The sequence below is a fragment of the Mauremys reevesii genome, linkage group 11, assembly GCF_016161935.1.
Source record: "Mauremys reevesii isolate NIE-2019 linkage group 11, ASM1616193v1, whole genome shotgun sequence".
NCBI lineage: Eukaryota > Metazoa > Chordata > Testudines > Geoemydidae > Mauremys > Mauremys reevesii.
In genome coordinates, this window is record NC_052633.1 from 49,610,817 (window position 1) to 49,635,862 (window position 25,046).

At 43.8% G+C, this 25,046-nt stretch overlaps 1 protein-coding gene across 7 annotated transcripts in view; it reads right to left on the reverse strand.

Moving 5' to 3' along the window:
* Positions 1-12,928, reverse strand: part of GALNT13 (polypeptide N-acetylgalactosaminyltransferase 13) — a 369,936-nt gene extending 357,008 nt beyond the window's left edge. For 6 of the 7 annotated variants that reach the window (XM_039494888.1, XM_039494892.1, XM_039494886.1 and 3 more), the window contains exon 1: positions 12,802-12,927. The gene's annotated coding sequence lies outside the window, so the exon portion shown is untranslated. Of the gene's footprint in view, positions 1-12,801 lie in introns of all 7 variants that reach the window. The other variant, XM_039494889.1, reaches the window with a different exon arrangement.
* Positions 12,929-25,046: the final 12,118 nt, after the last annotated feature.

Sequence of the window (25,046 nt, forward strand, 5' to 3'; positions counted from 1 at the left end):
TAGCGTGACCTCGCAGTGGTAGTCTATATAACCTCCCTTACAAGCAGGGTAGCACAGCCTAGCGGCCAGAGTCCATATAAGCTCCCTCAGGGTTCAGAGGTGAGTGGGTAGAGGCACTCAGGCCCACCCTCTCCACTGAGCCCCCAACCCAGGGCCCTGGTAGTTGCAAGCTCTCCTTGCTCCTCGATTGGCAGGGATCCACCCGCAACACACCATGCTTCCCCACAGCTCTAACACTGTTTGTCTCTAAAGATCCCCTGGATCACTTCCTACTGTAAATACCAGTTCATCTGGGGCAGGGGGTCCTCCAGTCTGTTTCTCCCCTGTGATGTCCCCCATTGGGGGACCAAGTAGTGCCTCAGCTTGGCTAGCTCCTGGATCCTTACGCACAGGCTCTCCCTCCTCAGAAGCAGGCAGCAGCATGCATCCTTCTCCTCCAGTGATCAGCCCAGACTGAGCTGATCTGCAGGCTTTTATATCTGTTCTCCAGTTGGAGCATGCCCAGCAGAGCTTCCAGGGCGTGGCTTCCTCTGTTAGGAAGCAAGGGTTAACCCCTGCTGTACCAGTGCAGGGCCACTCTGCCCCATCACATAGCCAAAGAGACAGAATTGCCACTCACTTTTAGAGAGCTGTGCTACCTTTAACTCATTGCTGACAATTTGAGACAGTACTGGATAATTTTCTCCATATTATCAGACTAGTGAATAACAAACTTCTAATTTATAATTCAATTCCAAGGTCTGTGGCATTAAAATAGAAATTCAAAAGACTTCATTCTGTAACAGTATATGCTGCCTGCCTGCCTTTCAATAGAGCTGGAAATGTTTCTGTACTTTAGTGCTAAACATTTTAGTGACCCCACCCCACGGTACTACATCTTCTTAATTTTACTCTATATTTTTGCTATATATGCTATTACGGATGAGAATTATAGGTTTATTTGTATTTAGTTACGGTTATATTCTTTTAAATGGTTTGACTTCTGGAGTCATGGGATAGTTGTCTCCATTCTTTTACCCTTTGTACTGAATATTAAAGTTGCATTAATGTTATGACAGCAAGCTGAAAAGCAATGAAATGAACAGTTAAGATGCTGTACTAGACTCTGGTATGGCCCAGTTGAAAGAATAAGGTTTCTTCCTGAATTTCATTTTAAAATATGAATCCACTTTTTATTATAGGAATGTACAAAAACAACTAGAAATCTCTTATCTTTGAGCCCTTGTAATTCAAAACTATTCTCATTTTGAAGGACAATTTCGATCCCAAGGTCAATGTTATACTGGAAATAGAAACTGTTAGAAAAACAGAAAATGCAGGTTGGTTTTTACTAGTGATGAGTGCCAAACAAAGAACACTTACTTACTCAAGACAAGAGAATGTTAAACATGATCTAATTAAGCCTTGGAGCTCAATGTAAACTGCAAGGTCTTAAGCTGCTGTAACTTCATCTTGTTTACATGAAAAATTAAAGCAAATGGTAAGTGTGTTAAGAAAGGTCAGATTCTTTTAAAAAAAGTCTACTAAAAAAATCTAAATGTTAAATAGATGAATTGACTGAAAGATTGTTCATTCTCCGGCTCCAGCTCCATTTGTCAGAGTGCAATTACCCTCATTATTAGAATTTAGGTTACATCCTCATGTGTGTCTGTCTCTGTTCATGAATAAAAATCTCTCCATCTGAACCCCTCCTGCAAATAAATTCAACAGCTCCCATTTTTCGTTCAGACGAATGGCGTGTATTTTATATATATATATATATATACACACACACACACACACACACAGAATAGAGACTGGGTTTAGGAGAGTGTAAACATTAATGCAGCTACAGATATTAGGCATATGGAAAATATCCCCTTTGCCCATATAAAACACATGTTTATTTTCATATGTCATTAATAAATAAAATTGTTTACAAACATTCATTGCTCACTGAAGAACAGCACAAATCCTGCAGGTCTGGTGTAGATGTAATACAAGATGACAAGCACTCCTAAGGGTGTTGGCATTCTATCAGCAGCAAAAAGACAAACATTGCATTTCCTTACATGAAATTCTGATGCCCTTGTTACTGTTTCATAGGGTGGCTGATGTCAGTCACTATAGATCTAGGTGAGTGACACAGAAACCTTCTGGTAATTGTCTTGTTTTTGCCACAATGTTGTGGGAGAGGGGAAAATCAAACTATTTCATTGGTTTCAGATAATGAAACAGAGGTAGAGGCGTGAGTTTCAGAAATTAGAGTAAATGAAGCTGTGATATTAGAATGAAAAACCTGGGAGGAGGGAGACATTTGAGTTACAGGAGCTATAACAAATGCTGCAATGCAGATAGGTAAACTACAGCATATTTTATTTTGAGTTGCATGAACTCAAAATGCACACTTCTTTTGTCCATGGCAACTGCTTGCACTCCATTGTATTCCCTAGTCATGTTCAATGGCTACCCATTAATACTCCATTAAGCTGCACACCTGCAGGGGCTCAGACCAGTGCACTGGTACCATTAAACTTCTCTATAACCAGTAGACCTAGAGCCAACTACACAAAAATCTATTTTCTTTGTCCTTTTGTTGGCTTTTTTTACCCTCTAAAGCAGCGGTTCTCAAATTGTAGCAACTTGAGGACCCGCATTTTGATTTAAAATTTTTCACAGACACCCGCCCCCGCCAGGCTCTTGCTCAGAGACAGGCACCGCCCCCACTCCAGAGAGATCAGAGTTGAACAGATCATTTCAGAAGGTTCCTTCACTGACATAGAATGAGAAAATGTTTAACAAAGTGAAATACTAGTATGAAAATTGCAACATGATTTCTTCTCTATTTCCCAGGAAATGCAGTATATCCATTGTCCAGTGTTATGATTCCACTTTGATGCACACTTCCTCATTTTAGAATTCAGTGAAGAATTTCCCCCATAGTTTTACTCACAAAATGTCATACAGCTTGTCAGTTTAACAAGATGTGAACAAATCCCCAAGTTTGTGGTGATGGGGGGGGTGGTATTTCCCCTTCCCAAAAGTTGCCTATTAACACTGGCAAATTCTCCCCAATCCCACTTTAGGCAGGTGGAATGGACTCTGAAATTCTAGAACAAATGTACCAGACTCTCTCTCTCTCTCCCTGCAACAGCTTTTGGAATTGAATCAGTGTCGCCACCACCATGTATAATATGTCATTGATAGAGTTCCCCCGCACCAGACTCTGAACTACTGACCTCTGTCCCCATTATGAGAATATTGTAGTCTGACAACTGGAGTAAACCAATCCAAAACTTGTTTGCTATTTCAGTAGGGACATGCTGTTGTTCACTTGACATGATACTACCATCTATAAACTGACTCATTCAGTCTGAAAGTGCCAAGTGTACATAGTTACTCCTGGGGGGAATTCTGCACCAAACAATTTAAAATTTGGTGCCAAAATATTAAAAATTAAGTACACAATATTTTAAAATTCTGCAAAATTCTACAAATTTTATTTGTCAATAAATAAATGTGGCTCCAGCATGGCACTGAGGAGCACAGGTCACTGGCTGCATTGATGTAGGAGATGACCCTGAAGCCCCCACCTCCCCTGTATAGGGACTCGGCAGAGAGGCTGCACCTGACCCTGACACAGTGCAAGGGCTGGGCCTGCACCAGAAACACCCCAGAGCCCTGCCTCTCTGTGCCAGATGCGGGTAGGCAGGCTCAGCCCAGCAGGATCCAAGTGTGGAGGGGCTTAGTGTGGGTGGATCCAGGTGTAAGGTGAGAGGTTTCTGTGAAGCACAATTTGGGTGCGGGCAGCTCAGTGGGAGATCTGGATACACAAGGCTGGTTGGGGGCGGGGGTCCAGGTGCAGGGGCAATGAGACTCTGCAGGGGATCTCGGTGAAGGTGGTTGGGGCTCAGGATGGGGGGCCTGGGTGTGGGGAGTTGGGGTTTGGCAGGGGGTCTGGGTGTGTGGGGGGGCTCAGTGTGGGGGTTGGGTGCTGGGGGAGTGGGGCTAGATAGGGTGGGGGTCCAGGTGTGCAAGGCTCAGAGGGGTCCAAGCATAGGGGAGTAGGGCTTGTCAGGGTGAGGGTTCAATAGGTCTGCTTAACAGGGGAGCCCCAGCTGCTGCTGAGGGGATGCCACATGCTGGGCTCCTGCTTTCCCTTTTCTTCTCCATTCCCCTCTCCCTGCCCTATTCCACTCTCACTTCTTTCCCTCCCACCCCCTCTTCCCCAGCCCCACCATGGGCACTCACTGTTGCACAGAAAACAAGCTCCCAGCACACAGAAGGGGAGCATGACTGGCACTAAGACCCAGGATGTGGTGTTCAGCTGCAGAGTCAGCAGAGCTGAGATACAGCCTCCTTCAGCTGGGCAGCTCTGTGCTTGCAGAATGGTGCGGGGGGAGGGGGAGGCAGGGCCGGTGCAACCATTTAGGCGACCTAGGCGGTCGCCTAGGGCACTGGGATTTGGGGGGCGCCATTTTCTTCAGCAGCGACTGCGGTGCCGGATCTTTGGCCTCCCCGGTCACCGCCGGCATTTAGGCGGAGGGAGCTGGGGCAGGGGAGCGCTGCCTGCAGCAAGTAAGGGGGACAGCATGCAGGGGAACTCCCTGCCCCAACTCACCCCTGCTCCACCTCCTCCCTGAGCACGCCGTCGCTGCTTCACTTCTCCTGCCTCCCAGGCTTGCGGCGCCAATCAGCTTAGGCGCCGTAAGCCTGGGAGGCGGGAGAAGTGAAGCGGCCATGGCATGCTCGGGGTGCTCGTGTGCGGAGCAGGGGTGAGCTGGGGCGGGGGGGTGGTGCCTCAAGGCGGAGGGTGGGGAGCTGCCACAAGGGAGGCACCTCAGGGCGGAGGGGGAGAGCTGCCATGGGGGGGTGCCTCAGGGCGGAGGCACGGGCGGGGGCGGCGCAAGGTGGAAGTTTCGCCTAGGGCGCGAAACATCCTTGCACCAGCCCTGAGGAGAGGCAGCGGCAATCCCTCCCCAAAAACTGTGCCCGTGGTCACTCCCCGCCCTTCCCTCCTGCGTGACTTCCCTGCCATTTTCTGCAGGGAAACAAAGGAAATCTGCGAGGGCTGAGGGTGTTCTCTGCCAGCATGCACTCCTGAAGAATTCCCCTAGGAGTACATATTACTTGAGTATCACTGAACTTTGAGCTGGGGAAATACTGGTGAAAGTTCTTCATCCACATCTTTGCAAAAACCATCTTGGGATTCAGACCAACTTGGTATTCAATCTAACTTGTTCTATACTTTAGCAAGGTTAGAGGCTGTAATTTCACTCATATGGGAAAGATTAATCCATAACATTTGCTTCAAGAACCCTAATGGCTCAAAGGAATTGCTCTCAGGTTGAATAGACAGCATTAGTTATTTTTAGAGTAATTAAATTAATTAATGCGTTTTTGAAAAGACGTTTTCCTCGATCATTTTTCATAAGATACTAATAAAAATACTGGACTTCAGATACATCAATTTGACATCAATGCTATTCCCATTCTGGAATTAGTCAAGATGCAAAAAAAACAGGTTTAAATCTTAGCTGCATATTAGTCATATTTTATAAAGATCAATACACAAGTTAAAGACAAATGTTTTAAATAAACAGCTCCCTCAAGTAAAGACTCCAGGTCCCAGTGGGTAGAACAAGGGATGGAGGAGTAGGGAAAGCTATGTTCTAATCCCAGCTGGGAGTGACTAAGGCCTGGTCTACACTAAGGGGGGGGGGGTCGAACTAAGGTACGCAACTTCAGCTACGCGAATAGCGTAGCTGAAGTCAAACTACCTTAGTTCGAGTTACTCACCCGTCCAGACGCCGCGGGATCGAAGTCCGCGGCTCCCCCGTCAACTCCGCCACCGCCGTTCGCGGTGGTGGAGTTCTGGAGTCGACGGGAGCGCGTTCGGAGTTTGAACTATCACGTCTAGATTAGACGTGATAGTTTGAACTCCGAGAAGTCGAACTCTACGCGTCGACCCGGCGGGTAAGTATAGACCTACCCTAAGTGAGTCACTTCATTTCTGTGCAATCTGGTCTGTAAAATGCACTAATTGATGACACAGGTAACCATAGGCCAGTTAGCTTGACATTAATCCCAGGTTAAAATCATGGAAAGTCTCATAAGGGATGCAATCAGTAAAGTCTTAAGGATGGTAGTAGAATTAATGCCCATAAATCATGCGTTCCATTTTGCAAAACATTTCAAGAATTCAGAATTTGTTTTCTTGCCACATCAGGATGAAAACGTGATCTTTGGAAATTCTTTTGCAAAAAAGGCAGAAAGAGCTCCAGAATGGCCCAGTGGTTAGAGCTCTCACTGGGATGCGAGACCCCCAGCTTGCTCTGCCTGAGTCAGTCTCTCTCTCTGGCCCAATGATTACTTAAATTTATACAAAGCAAAACAGTTCCAGCATAAGAGGTTGAGTCTATGCACTAGCTAGATCACTTACCTGTGATGTGGGAGATGCAGGCTCAAATTCCTGCTCCAAATAAGAGACTAGAATCTGGGTCTCCCACATCTCAGGTGAGTGTCCTAACCACTCTACTATTCTGAGGTCTCTCTCGCGTATATCAATAAATGAGAGGGAGAGATATTACAGATGGGGAAAACAGTACTTGTTTACTTCAGGGGGATGTTGTGAGGATAAATATATTAAAGATTGTAAGTCACTCATATGCTACAATAATGGGGCTATATAAATAGCCAAGATAAATCAATCTGGATCATTTGGTAATATAGGCTCATTTGAACGTGCCTATTAATACAGACAAATACAAAGTCATATTTTTAGGAGCAGAGATTATAGGTCACACTTACAGGATGAAGACTATTTTGAAAAGCAGTGACTATAAAAGGGATTTAGAAATCATGGTGGATAAACAACTCAGCATGAGTTCCCAGGGTGGTGCAGTGGCTAAGAAAGCTAATTCGATCCTTGGATGTTTAAACAGGGAAATAAAAAAAAGCAGTATTACTACTGTATACAGCATTAGTAAGACCATTACTGGAATACTGTGTCCAGTTCTGGTGTCTCTACCTTAAGAATGATACTGGCAAATTGGAAAGGGTTCAGAAAAAAGCTACAAAAATGATTTAAGGTCTGGAAAACCCATATTACAGTGAGTGACTAAAGAAGTGCAATTTAGTTTATTCAAGATAACGATAGGAGGTGACTTTATCAGTTTATAAATACCTGCATGGGGAGAAGATTTCCTGTGGTAGCAGATTCATTAATCTAGTATTCAAAGTGTGGAAGCAGAAAATAAGAGAAGGAGGATCTAGGGGTAAATGTCTTTGCTTACCTTTGAGCAAAAGGTAACTTTGACCCTAACACGAGAATTATAAGAGATACTGTTTTCGCCTTGCTTTAGTTGATGAGAATGAAATGCTGACTTAAGCAGAAACTTTGAGATAAGGTAGTGTCTGGAGGGAGTTTGTATAAACAAAGGATAACCATTAGCCGTTGATGTATGCAACGGGAACCTATGAATACTCGTCTTATACTGCTTGTAGGGGGAAGATCTGCCTAAGGTCAGGGGGACCCCCTGTCTGACAGCAGTCTTCCCTTGCAATTGCTCATAATAAACTGTCTGACTCGTTGCTAACAAACAGAGTGAGGACTTGTTTTCTTCCACAATTTGGTGCCGTGACTCAGATGGCAACACTCGGCTGAGACAGCTGCAATCACTATGTACTGTTCCCTTTGAACCCCAAGGTGCCAGACAAGTAGTAAGACCTTTTGAAATCTCTAGTGGGGTTCAGAGGAGGACTGCCCTCGGGCCTGTCTGTCCCTCTTGGGCTCACACCATGCGAACATATTGATTTTGCAACAAGGTCAGATGCAAAGCAGTGCTGAGGAGATTGCCGCCTCAAATATGGGACAGGTTGCAGCTGCATATCAGTGCTGAGGAGATTGCTGCCTCACATAAGGAAAGGTTGTGATGAACCCCAGATTCCTTTACATCCGGATTTATCTGTTAATTGAGAGCATTGGTGGTTCAGTGGTAGAATTCTCGCCTGCCATGTAGGAGGCCTGGCTAGCTCAGTCAGTAGAGCAAAAGGGGGGAGGGGCGGTGTTTATCGCTGTGTTTGTGTTAACACAGCTAAGGCAAACCTGTTGCGCTCATGGCAGAAAAAAAACCAAACGGTTTAGTGTAATCAGGAAGTCCAAGTGCTGGGGCACTAGAAAGGGCTTGTTTAATGTCCATGAAAGCTTGTTCAGCCTCCTGGGAGCATAGAAGAGGCTCAGGAGTGTCTGTCTTAGATTTTGTAATGGTTTAATTATTGTTGCATAACCCAAAATCCACTGCCTGCAGTACCCAGTCATGCCAAGGAACATTCGCATTTGAGAGATAGTGACAGGCCTTGGCAATTTTAAGATAGTTGTAATGAGGGAATCTGACAAATGACAGGTGCTGGATGAAATATCATGACCAAGGTAATGGACTCTTAGTTGGCACAACTGGAGCTTTTCCCAAGATGCTTGTGACCGTTGGCAGCAAGAGCAGTCAAAAGAACTAAAGTATCAGTTTTACAGGATTCAAAGGAAGAGGATGCCAGCAAAAGATCATCCACGTACTGTATGAGTATGGATTTTCTTGGGAAGACCACATCTGGATCCTTCTTTAGGATCTGGGAAAACAGGGATGGAGATTCGGTATATCCCTGGGGTAAGCAGGTCCAGGTATATTGCAGCCCTTTATAGGTGAAGGCAAAGAAGTACTGGCTATCAGGATGAACAGGAATCGAAAAGAAGGCTGAACAGAGGTCTACAACAGTAAAATAAGTGGCTGTAGGAGGAATACAAGAGAGAATGGTATCTGGGTTTGGGACCATAGGGAAAGACGGCACGACAACAGCATTAACCATGCGGAGATCCTGAATGAAGCGATAGGTGTTCTTTCCCGGTTTCTTTACGGAGAGAATAGGTGTATTACAAAGACTGGTAGTAGGGATGATAATACCTTGCTGTAAGAAAGAATCTATCACTGGAGTTATTCCTTCTTCCGCTTCAGAGCGTAGTGGATATTGTGGTACCCTTAGAAGTGGTTTGAAAGGGTCAACAAGAACTTTAACTGGTTCGGCTGTTTGAATTTGCCCTACTTTGTTTGCATGCTGAGACCAAAGACAAGAGAGTACTTGTGACAACAGCTTAACAAGATCATTGCCAAGAGCTGCATTTGTTTGGGATGGCTCCTTTGTTTGAAGGGTGGCCAACACTAGGTTGGTATTCTCATCAGGGACTTCTAAGAAGACACCATCTGGAGGGCAAGAGATAGTGCAGTCCAATTTGCACAAAAGATCTCTTCCCAGCAAGTTAACAGAAGAGAATGGGCTCAGTAAAAAGGCATGTTGATCAGAAATGGGTCCCAAGGAAACAGAAAGGGTTTAATAGGTTGAGGTACAGGCTGGTTTGAAATACCGATGGCATTAATAGACAAGGATGACAAGGGAATGGAGGGAAACTCAAAGGACCTTAAAGCTGATCTGCTAGCACCAGTATCTACAAGACAAGCTACAGGTTATCCTTCAATTTTGCAATTTACATATGGGCCTTTTTGATCAAGAGGAATTAAAGGATGCATGATGCAGTTAATTCCTATTAGGACAGCCTGAGGGAATGTATTTTGTGGAGAAAAAGCAGGCACATCAGGGTTTGGGAATGGGGGTGGGGAGGTTTGAGGAGGTCAGTTCGGGCATTCATTTTTCCAATGCCCTTCCTGGCCACAGTAATGGCACGTATTGTTCCCTGTCGAGTCACGGTGTGAGGGACCTCTCCCTCTTCCTCAACTTCATCCTCTCCCACCCCTTATTACCCCACGGCCTCTATGTTGATAAGTGTGCAACTGCAAAGCCAGTAGTTTTGTTTCAGAACTTTGTTCTGCTCTATGCAAGCTGTACAATGGTTGGCAACTGTCACCAATTCAGAAAGTTTGCCAGCCGATGCAGATCAACTTTAACTTCTGTTGAACCTTTGGCAAGAGTCCTTGGACAAAAGCAGCCCCCACTGCCTCTCTGACATTGTTAGCTGGCTGGGCAATCCGCGAATATTGTTCAAATACTTTTGTCAATTTATCTAAATAATCAGCGGGGGACTCGCCGTTGTTCTGTTTCCAGTTGTTGATCTTTGCCCAATCCATTTTCCTAGAGCAAATGTCCATAATGGCAATCACAAGGCGATTTCTAGCCTGAGTGAGGGCCTCTCCAATTCCGGGGTCAGCACTGGGCCATTGGGCCTGAGTGAGTAGCTGTTGTTGGACTTCAGATGGCAGAACTACCCGCAGGAGTTGGTTAACGTCTGCCCATGATGGATTGTAACACTGAAACACCTTCTGGAGTTCCTCTCTAAACTTTTCTGGTTCTTCTCTAATATTGGGAAATTCCTTAACTAAATTTCTAAGGTCCCCTGGTGTCCAGGGGGCATGTATTGTGTCCCCAGTCCCTTGAGGAGCGTAGCCATGCTACCCCCTTACCAGAGCCCCAGACGGCACAAGGACCAAGAGGCCCCAAGATTCCCTGATCCAGAGCCATTCGCTCACACCCCAGTTCAAGAAACCACTGGAGGTTCAGAAAGGGGTATTGTTGGGAATAGAACTTGTGGAAGCACATGGGGAAGAGACCACCCGAATGACCAGACAGGGAACCACTCAAGGTAAGGATAGGTGTTTCACGTATGTCAATTCTGGGCACTGGTCCAGACCCTGTCCCTACATGGAATGCAGCTTTGGGAAGATGTGGACCCTGGGGACATGAACATGTCAAGGCAACACAGCAAAACTAATCATCCTGGTGTGAGTCAACAGAAGAGAAGCAGTGGGGCTGGTAGATTTGGGGTGTGCCCAGACTCTTAACAAGTGTGGTGGTTCATAACCCACGGCCAACACAGGGCACTATCACGTTACAGTATGTGCATGGAGACGTGAGGGCCTACCCCTGCACTGAAGTGACTTGAACAGTGGGGAGACGAGAAGAGTCTCTGGTGGCTTGATGCTTGACTACCCAGTTTTTTTAGGCAGAGATTGGAGGTATTTGGGGGAAACTGTTGACCAAGCTGGCAAGTAAGGGCTCTCCTGCCAACGGGAAGCCACAAATAAACCCCAGCACTTGGGGAAACTGATCTAATGGGGCCACACCCCAAACTTGTAGGAAGTAGCCCATGGAAGTGGGTCTTGACTCCCTGCTGGGAGGGAGATCCATTTCCCCTTTTTAGGGGTTGATCTACACAGGGCCCTGGACTGGGACCCAGTAGCAAGGGAGGGTCTGGGTCCCGCCTCCGTCCTTACAGACTGAAAGGCCAGTGATCTAGCCACTAGGCCATGGAAGACCCTATCACAGGTAGATTCTCCATTACTTGCAGTTTTTAAATCATGATTGCAAATTTTTGAAGATATAATACCCTAGCACAAACACAAGTTATGGACTTGATGTAAGAATTACTCAGTATGAGTGAAACATTATTTGCCTTTTGTTAAAAGTTTGTTCTTAGCTAGCTTACATTTCAAGTTCTGAACAAGTACCCCAACCAGTACTATTTTAAATACCTACAATATGGCCATTTCCTAGGGGTTTATATAGCTTTCTATTTGTCTTTTTCAGACTTGAAGTGTAACATCTCTTCTCTTGAGGGATTATCTATTTATGACTTATCATACTGAGATGAAAATAGCAGCGCAACAGAACAGTAACTACACATCAAAACAAAAAACACTGCTAAAAGAAAAGATCTTTAAAATGTTCTGTCTAACCAAATGATTCCCTAAAAATCTCTCAAGAGCACATTACTACCTGAAATAGCATCAAAGGCAGTAATTGGAAGACATGCACTGCATATACAATAGTAAAAGAAATACCCTTTATAGTTGCACCTAACATTTATAATGTCAACTTCCCAGGAGAGCAAGGATGGTCCAGTGGTTAGAGTCCAAGCCTAGGACATGGGAAATCTGGTTCAATTCCTACTCTCTGAACAGCCTGTCCCATCCTGGGTAACTCACTTGTGGAACTGAGGCATAGAGAAACTATCTATAAAATGGAGATAATAGTAACCTCCTGCCTCACGGGTGTGTGTGTGTGAGAGAATAAATACATTAAAGCTTGTGAAGTGCTCAAATACTGTGGTGATAGGGGACCATATTCAAAAGATAAAATAGAATATGCTCAACCCACAAATCAGTGAGTTTAGAAAGTAAGGTCTTCCTCTCTAAATGTGATCATGAAAGGATTTTTTAAATAAACGGTCTTGCTCCTTTATGATGTAATCAAGAAGTCATGAAAGGTTTGTTTATTTCTTATTTTTTTAAAGTTGAGAAATCTCAAGACTCAGGATATGATTATGCTTGATCTTCACAGCTTGTGTTAAAGATTTAACACCATCATACTTTAATACACATGCTGTAAGCTAGGAAAGTGTGATGATGTTAAATCTTTAACAAAAGCTTAATTTCATCAAAATATTAATTAGTATTACAGGATACGTACCCCCATCAGGGGGGTGCTGGGTTGTGGGGGAATTAAAGTAGGGATTTGGCAGCCTAAGTGGCCTAATTTCCTATGTCACCATACCCACCCTCCGAGGCAGGGCTGGGTGGCCCCAGGATCAATGGGGCCACCCTCCTAGGCAGGAGAGGGCATCCTATTGGCCAGAGGGGAGTGGGCCACCAGTAAGGGATGGGTGGCAGCCAGGGTAGGGGGACCTACTCCACCAGGTCCCAGCCTGTCTGTGGCAGGTGTATCCACCATGGGCTCAGCAGGGGTCCTTTTAAAATACACTGAGTCTATCCCCACTTCCATAACCAGATCAATGTCTAGTTCCTCCAGGCTCCTTCTTACCTTTCCTTCCAAGCCTAGTAGTCTCAAGGCTTCCACTGTCTCTCCTCCTTCAGTTGGAGCCTTGCCCCAACTGGCTTCTGCCTCTTAGCTTTACAGGAGTCTACCACACACACCTGCTCCCTGTGGTGGCCAGCCCAGACTGAGCTGAGTTTCTCTCTTTTATTCTCTCTTCCAGCTGGCGCATGCCCAGTAGGGACAAGGGGGTGTGGCCTCCTCAGCCCATAGGTGTGGTTAACCCCTGCTGAACCAGTGCAGTGTAGGTACATCCCATCACAATTAGTCATTTACACTGTTAGCAAAAACAGACTGCCTTAAACTGTGTGTGTCTAACTGAAAAGCCCTCTCTTTCTCAATTGCTCAGGTCTTGATCTTGTCATATCATTTCACCATTCTCCAATCATCAGACTTTGTATACACACAAGAAGTTCCCCCCCTAATTTCCACTGATTCAGCTGAACCAGAACTAAAACTGATGGCAGCTGCAGTGCAGGCAGAGCTGTAGCAGTCTGACCCCTTTTACAAAAGTTTCCATCACACTTGCTTTTTAATAAAGGCTTCTTTAAAAGAAAGGTTTGCTTCTTGGTCTTAGCCCAGCATAAACTCTCTTGGCCTGCCCTTAATGTCATTCATGGCCTTTTTATAATGTAAATTAAAAATGCAAGGAGTTAGACACATACTTCTGGGCTAAGACTTCCCAGATCACTTCTCTTCATATTTTTATATTTTGTGTAGCAATGAATGCAGAGTTATAAGAGCACCCAACCTCTTTTGACACTATGTCCTTCACTTTCAAGTGGACCCTCTGTTCTGTCTGCAGAGACACTTCCTGTAGGTTTGTTTGGGATTGTTGCTGTTACACAGGGGCTAAAGTCAAAGGAAGGAAAGTGTGCAGCTCCCCCTCCTCCATGAAAAGCAGAGGGAGATCTTTCCCCTCCTCCTTACCTAGTATTGTTCAAAATGTGTCTGTACAGTGCCTAGCACAGTGGGGCAAACTAGACACGCCCACCAGACAAATAACAGGGAAAGTGCCTCCCACCTGGTCTGGTACGAGTTCCCTTTAATCAGTACTGTTACAGAGTGAGAAACATATGTCTCTCAAAGACCACATATTTTCCCTGTTTTACATTTCCCTCCCTTCCCCATTTCTGAAACACTTGGACCGCACCTGGTTCATGGGTCACAATGGGTTTGTCTACACTGCATCTGGAAGCAAGCCTCCCAGCCTGGTTGCATAGCATTCTAAAAATAGCTGTGTAGATGTTGCAGCTCTGGTAGAGCTCAGGCTCTGAAGCCTGGGGAGGAGGGCTTGAGAACTTGAGTTCCAGCCCAAGCTGCAATGTCAAAGCACTGTCCACACAGCTATTTTTTTAGAGCACTAGCCTGAATATGTGGACTGAGGCTGGGAGTGTGCTCCCAGGTGCATATTAGACATGCCCATGTGAGTTCCTCAGCCTGCATTTCCAGATTACCTTAATCAAGCTTTGTCCGAATTTCTTGAGCCTATACGTTTGGGCTGAAGATCTTTTGGCAAGTGGCACTCGCCTGCAATTTCTGGTGCTTCCTGCCTTAGGTTGAGGTGGAAATCCCAGGACGACAGCATTTCTTTTGGTCTCTATCCCAATTCTGGTTCAGTCGATCACCAGGATATGGAAACCCCTGTGAAGATGTGAAAGAAGTTGTGTTTAAAAAGAACTATATCAAATTTCAGAAATTAGACTGCTAAGTTTGGGGAAAGAAACAGGTCGTGTTTTATTCAAACCAGCTCACTCATCTCTGCTAGAAGCAAGCCAATTGTTTTGCTGGTATAATCACTAAAAGAAATACAGTTTAAAATGTGTATTGTTTAAATAATAACCATTAAAGTTTCTCTTGTTTTTGGTATGAAGAATTCCATCAGGGTAAGAATGTTTGCAACTCATATGCTCAAATTCTATGTATAACTCCATTTCTGGTGTCTTGTATGTTTGATAATCTTTGTAGATTTTGTAACATTCTCTTGACTGTGAATTACTTCCTTGGAATACACATGACATTGCACTGCTTTTATCAGATTTTCCTAATAAAATAGGTTCTAAACAAACAAATATAGGAAGCAGAAAATGAGTACTGTGGAGAGCTAGTCTTTTTCACTTTATTTAGAGGTTATTTCTTCTAGAGATTATTATTGGCATTATAGCATGTAGGGACCCTAGTCACGGCCCAGGATCCCATTGAGATGGGCACTATACAGACACAGCACAGAAAGATGCTTAAATCTTTGCAAAGCTCCTTTGTTTAGTGTTAGGAAGTCTCTCTATGTTACTGTCTAGCCATGAGATCTCACCTTGCCAGTTGAAGATGTGGCTTACTACTGTGTGCTTTTGCACCAAATAAATACCAGACACCACAGTATTCAAGGAGGATAAAAGTTAGGACCTTTACTTTCAAAAGGCCTGAGGCAAAACCCAAAGAAGGCAATGGGAGCCATTCCACTAACTCCAGTAGGCTTTGGAACAGATTCTAAAAGCAGAAGCCCCAGGGCCAGAGTTAAAGGAGTAAGTAGCAGGTATTACAGGCACTGGGGGCAGTCAGTAGGGATATGTCTACACTGCACTGAAGAGCGAGCCTGACAGCCCGGGTCCACAGTGCTAGTGGGGCTTGTGCAAGTGCTCTCAAAATAGACACATTTGCTTTTGTGGCTTCAGCCCTCAAGCCCACGCCCACTCCAGGCTTCAGAACCCAAGCCACAACGTCTATACAGCTATTCTTAGCGCATGAGCACAAACTCCGCTAACACAAGTCTGTGGACCCAGACTCCCAGATGCAGTGTAGACATGCCCTAGGAGACATCCTCACACGCACTGAGCATCTGTATTACACTTATTTCTAGTCATTCATTCATTCATTCATGCCCGTCACCCCAACCGGGGTATGGGCCGCCAACAACAGATCTCCATCAGGAGTGGGATCTGCAAATGTACTTGGGCTACAGAGTTATTCCAATGACTAAGTATTTATCCACATTGGAACAGTCTGTGGCAGAGAGAAAGAGAGAAGAAATATGAATTTGGGAATAACTGTACCCCACTAGTTAGGGCACCCACCTGGGAGACCCTGGCCTGGTACCCCTGCTCCAACAAGTCCATTATTTATCCACAATGGAACAGCTTCAACAGGAGACACTGAGGGAGCCCCAGCTCAGAATATTCAGACTGCTTAAAACACCTGAAGGAACAAAAGAACTAAACTGAAGGAGGGGTAGGGTCTGAGCCCAGGCAAGAAAGGGCAGCCTCTGAAGGGTATACCTGGAGACTTAAGCTGCAAGCAGTGCAGTTTACTTTCAGGAAACTCTGCAACCTGCATAAAACATTTAGGGTGAAAAATTACTATTTGTAGCCAATTTCTTTAATGTAAAAAGCCTAGTTTGCGTGTTTTGTTTTATTTGCTTTGTTCTGTTTGTTATCCCTTATAATCACTTAAAATGTACCTTTTGTAGTTAAACTTGTTTTTGTTTGTTCTATAACCAGTTTTTGCAATTCATAACTGTGGGGGTGGGAAAAGCTGTGCATATCTTCCTCCACATTGAGGGATGGGGCAAATTTCATGAGCTTATGCTGTATAGCTCTCTATACAGTGTAAGCAGGGGCGGCTCCAGGCCCCAGCACGCCAAGCGTGTGCTTGGGGCGGCATGCCGCGGGGGGCGCTCTGCCGGTCACCGGGAGGGCGGCAGGCGGCTCCAGTGGACCTCCCGCAGGCATCCCTGCGGAGGGTCAGCTGGTCCCGCAGCTTCAGTGGAGCATCCGCAGGCACGTTTGCGGGAGGTCCACCGGAGCCGCGGGACCGGCGACCGGCAGAGCGCCCCCCGCGGCGTGCCACCGTGCTTGGGGTGGTGAAACGGCTAGAGGCGCCCCTGAGTGTAAGACAATATAATTTTGGGTTTACACTCCAGAGGGTGTGTGCACCAGAGTACCGGGCAATTCCCTGAGCTGAGTCTTCCCACACAAAGCTGATTGCAGACTCTGTGTGATTCTACAGCTGGGTGCATCCCTACCTGTGTGTGTGCGTGTGCAGTAAGACAGGGTGAGGGAGTTCAGGCTGGTGGAAAGGGCAGGCTCAGGAGGACCCCATCACATCAGATGGCACCCCAGAAGGGGGATCCAAACCATGACAGAAGTATTTAACACATTTAGGCATACCAACATTTTTAAACAGAGTTGGTAGCATCATAAAAAAAGATTCAGAATCCTAGATGACTACATTGGAATTACACCAGAGATGAATTTGGCAACAGATGAATGACCAAAAACATGGATTTTGTGACAAGGTAGAGAATATATTTTAAAACAACAAAAAGACAAGATTATTGGAAAATAACTTACTATGATGATTGGAACACGTTAGATGTACAGATTGGGGTAGTTTTATTTCTTTCATACAGTGGATAAGAAATTTACAACTATCAATGAATTTTTATATTAAAAGAAATGCCATTTAGCCATTAGAGTCGGAGCTTGTTATTTAGTTGTAGAATCAAAAGTTCAATAAATGAAGGCCTAAGTTCATTGAACCACAGACTTCTGAAAATGAACTATGTTTCATTCATATTCTCATTTATCTTAATGGTTATTTGAATACTCTCAACCAACTAGCATGATCGCAAATGGAATTCAGTTGGTTTGTGAATCTGTTTTTCCTCTTATTCCATCTGCTCTTTTTAAAATGTTGTCTTGCTGTGCACATGAATGCTTAAAAGGATTAATATGTTGCTTTCCAAATGTGTTTTTAATGTGCTATATAGACAACAGAGGATAAAGAACAGATGATGTCAAGACAATGTGACACATCTTCATTTTAGAATCAAAAAAGGGTACACCTTATTTTGTTTCCTCCTTGTAACATTAAAACTACATATCATAAAACATTTTAAAAACCACTAACTTAAAAACACTTGATACATCAGGAATGAAAAATACTAACATTAGAGCAGAAGTGTGTGATGGAGTGTCTACCCCACACTCATTCTGCAAGGTTTAATGCAGGCCAAATGGGCCAATTAACCAATTAGACAGCTAATTAAGGAGCCTCAGCTGGGCAGGAATAGGCGGGGCCTATAGAGCCTAGAGCTGAAAGCAGAAAGGGCTTCTGGGAAAAGGCAGACACTTCCAGGAGAAAGGGAGGAGTGAGTGAAGATTATAGGCTTCAGTTACTCACTCCCTGGGGAGAAGGAGACAGCTTTAGGAACTGGTAGGCCCAGGAAGGAAAGGGGACTAGTAATAGGAAGTGCCCAGGGGTAGAACAGTGAGTCCAAAGAGAGAAGACCCAGTCTGCTGAGCTGAGGGTCCCTTGGTTGGAACCCAGAGAAGAAGGCAGGTCCATTTTCCCCTAACAGTCATTGGGAGAGTGGCATCTAGACAGCGAACAGGAAGACTGCCTAAGACTACTGAAAAGCCAAAGCCCCAGGAAGGGGGGGACATGGCTAGTGACATGGCCAGAGGGCTGAGCCACAAAGAGGATGCTTCAGTTCCTGAAGCTGCTAGAGGGGCTGCAGGTGGATATAGAAATGGAGTCACGGCGTGCAGAGTGTGGATAGGGGGGCACCTGCCTCGAGCTAATCCCCAGAGTGACTAGGTGCCAGTCTGGTGGTAAGTGATGTGCCCCATGACAAAGTGCATGAAATCATTAAGTGGCTATTCAGAAACAGAAAGCTGAAGAGAGGAGTTTTAGAGGACATAAAAGGTATTTAATTTTCAGTTTCTTTCTAAGAAAACATCATTTTTGGCTTGCTGATTCAAAAATAAATCTTAAGATATAAAGTAAAGGGATATGGGATGTGTACTAAGATTTTTCTTTAAATATATTTATCAGCAGACTTGACATTTGTAAACTGCAACTTATTGAACATAACAAATATGACTCTGAAATATATTAGAATACAAATATTCGATAGATAAATTACCTAATCCTGTTAGTCAGCTTCTGCTCTGTTGGGTTTCATGTCTATTACTTCTCAGGGATCGGTATCAATATAGCTGTTTAAAAAATTCATTTTTGCTTTAACTTCCATTTTTCTGCTCAGCCTAGATTTTCTACTTCTTGTGTATCACTACCAGTAATAACGAATTGTCAGGACACTGTAATAATTCAGTTATACTACCTGTTGTCTTAAAATTATGGCCTCTTTTACACCTATGAAATTCAATGAGCCTTCAGCTGAAAGCACTTTCCTTTTAAAACTCAGGAGCAAATCAGGATGAAAACTGGCTGGGAAAGCACATTTCTATGTGGTAGTAAGTTGTGGAGCATACTACTTAACACACAGCCCTGTGAAGTACTGGCATGTGGCTACTGCTATCCTGGAGTTCTTTTGGAAAAAATAAAACCTGGCAAAATAGAATTAACTTGTCCAGTTAATTTTACCATCCTCTTTGCTCCAGTTTATTTGCAGAAATTAAAAGCCAAATTATGGTTACTGCAGCATGAGTGTGTGCTAGGTGACAATTGCTCTGGATAATCCTTCTGCCATCAACAATCCCATGCAGGGGAGAGCCATAATGCATCTGCCTGCATTCCTTAAGAGCAAAAAGGTTCCACTAGCTCTGTAAGCAGCACACAATAGCTTGTGTGCCTGGATGGCATGGAGAACAGCATTATTGTGTGCAATAAACGTTATTCTACAGATTTAAGTCTTGATTCCATACTCTCGGTGGTGTAACTCCATTGGCTACAGCAGAGCAAGGCATAATTTATACTAGTCTGAGATCAGAATCATGGCCCTAGTAATTGCTGGTGCTGAGTGCCTAAAGGCATAGGCCCAGAGCCTCAAAAGTCTCTAGGTGCCTAACTCCCATTGACATCAATGGGAGTTAGGAACCTAAATGTCTTTGAGGATCTGGGCCACGGTCCCTGTTCCTGAGCTCCATAAGCATAATGCTTCCAGGTGCCACTGCTGGGACAGTGCACCTCCTCTTCCCCCACATCACAGATCAGAATCTTAGCGTATGTCTACACTTCAAGCTGGGGGTGTGATTCCCAGCTCAAGGAGTCAAACTTGCACTAGCTTTTATCAAGTTAATGCACTAAACAGCGGTGTATCCAGGTGGAGGGAACAGGGGGAGCAATCACAAAAAAAGGCGCCACACGCTGTGGTGCTTTTTACTCACCTGGCAGCGCTTTTACTGATGGGGCAGGGCTCCGGGTATTCGGTAGCACCTCAGCGGCAGAACCTTCACTCGCTCCACGCGTCTTCGGTGGCATTTTGGTGGCAGGGCCTGCAGTGCCACCAAAGACACCCGGAGCTAGTGTAGGGCCTGCCGCCGAAGTGCCGCTGGGTGAGTAAAAATTAAAAAGGCGCCAAGAAATTGAAAAGGCACCACTTGTGCTCAGTGGGAGAGCGACCGCTGCCCCGCTCCCCCCAGCTATGCTACTGGCACTAAATATGGAATCAGGTTTCAGAGTGGTAGCCGTGTTAGTCTGTATCAGCAAAAAGAACGAGGAGTCCTTGTGGCACCTAAGGGTACGTCCATACTACCCGCCCAGATCGGCAGATAGCAATCGACTTCTCGGAGTTCGATATATCGCATCTCATCTAGACGCAATATATCGAACTCCGAACACGCTCCCGTCGACTCCGGAACTCCACCACCGCGAACGGCGGTGGCGGAGTCGATGGGGGAGCCGCGGACATCGATCCCGTGCCATGAGGACGGGTAAGTAGTTCGAACTAAGGTAGTTCGACTTCAGCTACGCTATTCGCGTAGCTGAAGTTGCGTACCTTAGTTTGACTCCCCCCCCACCCCAGTGTAGACCAGGCCTTAGAGACTAACAATTTTATTTGAGCATAAGCTTTTGTGGGCTAAAGCCCACTTCATCAGATGCATGCAATGGAAAATACAGTAGGAAGATTATATATACAGAAAACATGAAAAAATGGGGGTTGCCATACCAACTCTAATGAGACTAATCGATTACGGTGGGCCACACTATCAGAGGCTCATTCACCTGCACATCTAACAATGTGATATATGCCATCATGTGCCAGCAATGCCCCTCTGCCGTGTAAATTGGCCAGACTGGACAGTCTCTACACAACAGAATAAATGGACACAAATCTGACATCAAGAATTATAACATTCAAAAACCAGTCGGAGAACACTTCAACCTCCCCGGTTACTCAATTACAGAGCTAAAAGTCACAATTTTTCAACAGAAAAACTTCAAAAACAGACTCCAAAGAGAAACTGCAGAACTGGAATTAATTTCCAAAATGGACACCATTAAATTAGGCTTGAATAAAGACTGGGAGTGGATGAGACATTACACAAACTAAAAACTATTTCTCCATGATAATTTTCCCCCTACTGTTACTCACACCTTCTTGTCAACTGTTTGAAATGAGCCATCCTGATTATCACTACAAAAGTTTTTTTTTCTCCTGCTGATAACAGCCCATCTTAAATGATTAGTCTCATTAGAGTTGGTATGGCAACCCCCATTTTTTCATATTCTCTCTCTCTATGTGTATGTGTGTGTGTATATATATATATATATACACATACACATAGAGAAAATACAATAGGAATATATATATTCCTATTGTATTTTCTACTGCATGCATTTGATGAAGTGGGCTTTAGCCCAGAAAGCTTATGCTCAAATAAATTTGTTAGTCTGTAAGGTGCCACAAGGATTCCTTGTTAAATATGGAATGTAGCTGCAGCAGCATGAGTGCTGGGAGGAACTAACTGCCCTGCATATGTACTTAGCATCTCTGGCAAGCACACACTAAGGGCAGCTAGCTGCTCTCGCCACTCATGCTGCTGCAGCACCATTCTATTTTTCCTTGAGCTGGGAATCATGCTGCCAGCCCCGTATTGCCAACCCCAAACATTCATAGCCCGCAGAAAAGGCTACTATAATTCTGGGGTGTATTAACAGGAGTGTTGTATGTAAGACATGGCAGGTTATTGTCCCCCTTTACTTGGCACTGGTGAGGCCCCAGCTGGAGCACTATGTCCAATTTTGGGCACCACAGTTTAGGAAAGAGGTGGACAAATGGGAAAGACTCCAAAGGAGAGCAACAAAAATGATAAAGGTTTTTAAAAACCAGACCTATAAGGAAAGGTGCAAACTGGGCATGTTTAGTTTTGAGAAAAGATGAAGTGGGGGGTGGGACCTGATAATAGTCTTCCAGTGTCTTAAGGGCTGCTATAAAGAGGATGAGGCTGAATTGTTTTCCATGTCCACTGAAGGTAGGACAAGAAGTAATGGGCTTAATCTGCAGCAAGGGAGATTTAGGTTAGATATTAGGAAAAACTTTCTAACTAGAAGGGTAGTTAAGCTCTGGAATCGGCTTCCAGGGAGGTCATGGAGTCCGCATCATTGGAATCTTTTAAAAACAAGTTGGACAAATGCCTGTCGGGGATGGTCTAGGTTTACTTGGTCCTGCCACAGTGCAGGGGCCTGGACTTGATGACTTCTTGAGGTCACTTCCAGCCCTACCTTTCTATGAAACTTTAAAAATACAAAATTTGGGGTGGTTCTTATGTGAACACTTGTTCTTGAAGCCTTAGCGTTCTCATTTTCAAGCTTTTCTCCACAACCAAAAGAGCCAGAAACTTTTATTTTTTAATTGGAAGCTGAGATTCACAATGACCTGATCCCAGGAGTGTGGTCTTTATCAAACACACTGAATATTGTGAGACTTCCAATAAAATTACAAGATTTGACACCACTGTGAGCCTTAAACTTTCACACTAATCAACCTGAATGCACAGGTAGCAATACAGAAATCTCTAAGTTGTGCTGGCTTCAGTTTTGTGCCACTTGTAGAATTAGTTTTACAATATTTTTGAGATATTATATACTAAGCTACAAGGGAAACCACGCATTTCATGAACTTACTAAAAGAACATTATTTAGGTTTCGCTAAATGACTGGCTTGTTTATTGAAATAAGAAGATAGGCTCTTCTATTGAATAAAATGCTTCCATGCTTAAACTTTAAAATTTTGATATTTAGTGATCTTTGCTTTGTTACAGCCCTATGATAATTCTGTTGAAATAAAAGTGATGTACTGCAATAAAAAATAATGGAAATTTGTGTATTTAACCGGGGGAGGAGAGGATTAGGCCTTATGAGTCCCATTTTCAAGCATGAAATACCTAAATAGAATTGGAAATTGAAGTGTTAAATCCTTAAATTAATTCTAGCAGATTTCATCCCCATACTTCATACTTAACAAATAAATTGTATGAATCTCAGCTGTGCATCTGCAGTGTAAGGTGTGACTGAGGCAATGAAATCCATTAATTTACCGATTGCAAATTCTTGCTTACAGTTTGAGTTCATTGAATCATGCTAAAACTTTTCCATTTTTACTTTTGCCATACTCACACCTTTTTTCATTTGCTTTCCACAAAAATTCAAGCAATTGAGTTTGTCATAAATGTTCACATAAAGTGCATTTCAAAAGTCTCAGCTGACAATTTAAGCCAGCTAACGATCTGCCTCAACATGTGATGTTGCACATAATTCACAAAACTGAACTCGAAGTAAGCGAACACAAAAATTTATGCTTCAAATGCTTGTGCACTCATCTAAACAGAAAACAGAAACAATACCATGTTATCTGTCTGGCCAATTACAGCTAAGCTAAGCAGTTTGAGTTTCGCATACTTAAGATTGCTCCAGAGAGTTTTAAAGAATTGAAAGACTTAATTGAATAACAGGTCAATTAATGGAAATGACAAATCTGCTCACTAAATTGTAGCAGCAAGATTAACCAGCTGTATCATCAGCTGCAAGTTATTCACTCAGCTCCATTTACAATGGTAACTTGACCAAAATGCATCATAAAGTATGTGCTAAATCTTGCTATCCTATTGCCAATGGAAATTGCACCTCAGCATTTGGCCTGGATTATTTCTTATGAAGATGTGCTGCAGACACTGGAGGTCTAGCGGTAGCAAGTTCTTATAATTTAACAAACGAATGCTAGTAAAGGAACAATAAAAGTAAAAGTGCATCCTGCAACAGAAGAAAAAAAAATTACTTTTGAGAAAATTATAAAATCTCTATTGTACTTGTAGCATGTTAATGAAACTTTCTATTACAAAGTAAGGAAATTGTTATTCTAACCTTTTAACTTACCTTTCAGAAAAACAGACCAGTAATGACTGAATAAATATTCCAGAGTAGGGATCCTTTAAGATCATATGCTCTGAAATTCAGTCCTGTTACAAGGTTAAATGTTCTTGTCTTAATGGGAAAGGAACGCTTTCTAAGCAAAAAGATCATGTGTTAATTTAATTAAACCGCTATTTACTTCCTTGTCTTTCCATTTGGGACAGGTTATGTTACTAGAAAATCAAGTAGCTAACAAATGTATATTGATTATTTCAGACAGAGTTAAAAGTTTTCTAGTTCACAATAATATACAAAAAATCTGAGATCTGATTTTGCCAATTAAACAATTTACTAATAGGTTTAATGTTCTGGTTAGCTCTTATTTAATCATTTAAAAATACTCCAGAAATGTGTGACATTTGCTGCTATTGGGTATGAATCACTAGGTATTATTAATGGAGAATTATTTTATAATTAATTTAGCTGACTGTTCCTATTGTAGGAAAACTGCCTGTAAGTACTGTAACAAATATGGCAATATCCTGCCACATCCTTGGGAGATTTTACTGAATTAAGTTCAATTATCTTTGGGGTCCATTGTATTAAATGAATGATTTATGTATTATTGTGACCCAGGATTGTATGTAACCTCTATATGTCAGAGTTTCAGAGTAACTGCTTGAGTTCCCCGTCCATAGTCTACCAAGGGTATCCATTTAAAAGATTCTCATTCCCAACCATCACCTCCCCTGGGTGGAGACCTGCCTCTCTCTCCCTCCTGATCAGGGTTTTTTTAAGGCTGCACAGTTCCCTGCCTTACACTGTGATATTCACAGCAAGCCAGACTGGCTAAGCAGGCCAGTGTGTGCACTCTGTTTTGTTTCTGGAGGCTACGCACAATGTAATTGCCCAGTTACAAGTTACCACAGAGCTCTAGCTAAGCAAGCACATTTATTCTTAAGGTGAAACCATTAGAGAAAACATACTAAAACAATAAAAGAACCTGCATGCATGCTAAAAAGCTCAGAGGTCACCCCAACAGTGACCTCGGCCTCTGTCCTTCCAACAGGGTCAGCCTTACAGGTGGGCAACATGGGTGACTTCCCAGGGCACTGTGGTCAAGAGGCAAGGAGAGGGGTGGG